This window comes from Cryptotermes secundus, unplaced genomic scaffold, assembly GCF_002891405.2.
Source record: "Cryptotermes secundus unplaced genomic scaffold, Csec_1.0 scaffold399, whole genome shotgun sequence".
NCBI lineage: Eukaryota > Metazoa > Arthropoda > Insecta > Blattodea > Kalotermitidae > Cryptotermes > Cryptotermes secundus.
In genome coordinates this window covers 1,684,635-1,687,930 of record NW_019727096.1, presented here as the reverse complement: position 1 = coordinate 1,687,930, position 3,296 = coordinate 1,684,635, and positions in this window count along the sequence as shown.

Genomic DNA, 3,296 nt, shown 5'->3' with positions numbered 1-3,296 from the left:
CTTTTACTTCCTCTGTAAGAAAGGGACTGGGGTCATGCAAGCAATTGAATTGGGACAAGATGAGTTTACTTTCGATTGCGGTTTTTTTTTTGTGAAATCGCAGTGTAGTTCGTTTTGCACGGAATCTACGAGTATTATATTGTAGCAAGTAGACGTGTTGCTAAGCAACAACTGCGAGATAAGCAAATATACAAAATGCGTTGCTGAATAACTGCTTCGCAAACAAACCTACTCTCACTGCAACAACTGAACTAGAAAAATGAGGAATAGTGTTTTCTGTGCGGTCCGTCCCGAGATATTATTAGCGGAACAAGTTGGGAGCTGCATTTAGTTGAGTTCAATCAGTCAAATGAGTAGGAGTTTGGTCTGAGATGACTACCAGCCTAGGAGTCAGTTGTGAAATATTCACCAGCCAGCAAGGACGTAAGCAGAGGGCATTGTTAAGATACGTTAACAGGAAACGGATAGTGAAAACAGACAGAAAATTTAGCGTGTACTCTACTGATTTTTGAAGTGTGTCATTAACGATAGCATTTTATTACTTGTAGTTACGGTGTCTAAGTGGTAAATAAATCCAATCACCAATCTAAACCCCGTCTATAATCGCATAATACACATTGTTATACATTACTATACTTTAAATTATATTGTGTTAACGTCATTCCGTATTATATTATGTTGTATCTCACACTATATAAACACCATGGATTCATATAAGGCCTACATATAGTGCGTTAGTTCAGCGGGAACTCTTCTGAGTTTATTTGGGGGATACTTAGTTCTAATCTCGGTTGGGGCACCGGCTATCTTGATGTTATTCATAATTTCTCTCAGTTTCTCCAGCCAAATTTAACATAGTAACCCGAAATAGACTACTTTTGTTTCGTTTCAAAATATTTCCATTCTATTACTCACCATCCTACCATCTGATGCTAATGGCAGTTAATGGTAGGGCCCTTAAATGTATCATAAATAAATAAATAAATAAATGTAGTACATTATGTTACATACCATAGCAGCATAAAATGATAATATGTACTCGGACCCCCTTATTCAGCACACCGGTCATGCTATACATAAGAGGCACGCACGTCTGATACAGTAGATTTGATTGCTTTCATTTCGATACGAATTTGCAGCAGCAGTAACAGCGGGCAGGTCCGCTGGTTCACACGCGCGTCAACTGAACACACAGCGCTCGCTGTTTGCTTGGGGTTGCATGGAAATGAACAGAGCGTAACAGAACCATGTAAACAAACTCGGATTCTCACGAAAGGCCTAACATTGCATGCTTTCGCTCTGTTGTACTTCTAAATTTGTGCTCTTTCAACGATAAATTTTGTTTGTTCCTTAAAGAGGCAAGGTGGACTACCTTTGCCCTAAAATATCGTATTTGGTCAGAAAGCAATCCAACTTTCTCCAATTACGGGTTGACAGTGCAAAAAAATACATTTATTTAATATTTCAAGAAATATATAACACGAAAAATCCAAAAGTTCATTATCATCTTCGCAACAGCCCGAAACTTGTTCTTAAGGCCCGTCCACATTACTCGTGCTAGTGCTCGTACTCGCCAGGCTTGTGCTCGTCGGGAGACTCGTCTGGCTTTTCCTTGTGCTCGTAAATCTTCGTCCACACTACTTCAGTTGCTCGCCAGGCTTCGGCGCGTGAGGATCCGTATATTTACTCGTAGTCTGCATAGGCTGTAGTCGTATTTTAATTTTAATCGTTTCTTGCATCCTGTTGTGTGTTTTAATCAATAGTAGAGTGAATTTACCGACTACACAACACGTTAGTGAGCGTAAGTCTGGAAAAGATACAAGGTCGAATGAGTGAAAAGTGAATGTGACCGCGTGTAATTATACAGCCGTGTTCATACACCTCAAGATGACCTCTTAAGGTCGAAAATAATGTTATAATAAGTTATAATGTGATAAAAAAACGTGTTGTGGAGTCGGTAAATTCACTCTACTATTGTATTTTAATTTATTGGCTATAGTTGTTAAATTAAAAATTTTAAATTTTCTTGTCTTACGACTTGTCATATCGTCCACATTACTCGCGAGCATAGCGAGTCCCACGAGCACGAGGACGAGTAATGTAGACGCGCCTTTAGGTTAAACCAGAAAAATGGAGTCTAGATCTTCCTTCAATATTTCTCTAAAAGTAGTTTTAATATTATCATTGTACCCGCATTTTGGTCTACAAAATGTCCTTTTTCCTTCAGGTTTTCTGAGTAGAACTTTCCATACTCTAAAGTCTACTTTTTTAAGCAAGCTTTAGGGTTCAAAATATTCTGAATTTTATTACAGTAAGTCTTTCCCGATTTTAATCTACTCTAAAAGTTCTTCTTCAATATAATTTATTTAATGTCGTTTCAAGACATCTAAATGTGTCCACATTTTGAATTACTTCTTACCTATTCTTATGCTATAGTTTTATACATGAAAATATTTCGATTTTTGAAACTACTCCACCTTGTACGTAGGAAATATTGCTACATACATACGTTCTAAGAGGATTTCAAGTAGTGTACTTATCGACGGTACGCCCTCTTTATTGTTTTGGTGTCGCGTCATTCGGACGCAATACATGACAGAGATATAATTCCGGCTAATGAATATTCTTATAATGGGAACAGTACAAACAGCTGCGAATGCTGTACACTTTAAGGTCCTGAGAGCGTCGTTAAACAAACAAAAATAAATATGTAATTTTATAATAATAAGCAAAAATATATTGCTGAATAGAGAGCAAATATTACAAAGTTATGATAAGAGAGTGAAGTCCGCTAGCGTTGTATAACGGTTTCAAGATTAACTAAGAGAAACAAACATATAGAGAATGATGTACAGGGAAGAAGGCAGGAGAGGAACGGCATAGCAGAAAATAGGATTCTGGAGACTCGCGGAGAATATGGGGAACAATAAACAGGGTATGTAGCAAAGAGGAAGACTGGAGGTACATATTGTTGTATGACAGAACGAAGAATTGGAGGGACTAGATTTTGGACAACAGTTTCAGAAAATCGGTGCGGAAATATATATCAAGATGGTAGAAGAATACAAGAATAAACACTTAGAATTACTTGGGTTTTCGACTTTGTCCATGACCGGTATTCTGAAAACTGCAGAACACGACGTTTCGGAAAGTGGATCTGTTTTCATCCTCAAGTGAGGTCGGAGGCCTCCACTGATTGAGGTTAGCTCTTTCTCTGAGGACAGAAACAGATCCAGTTTCCGAAAAGTTGTGCTCTCTAGTTTGAAGAATAATGGACGATGAACAAAATCCAAAAA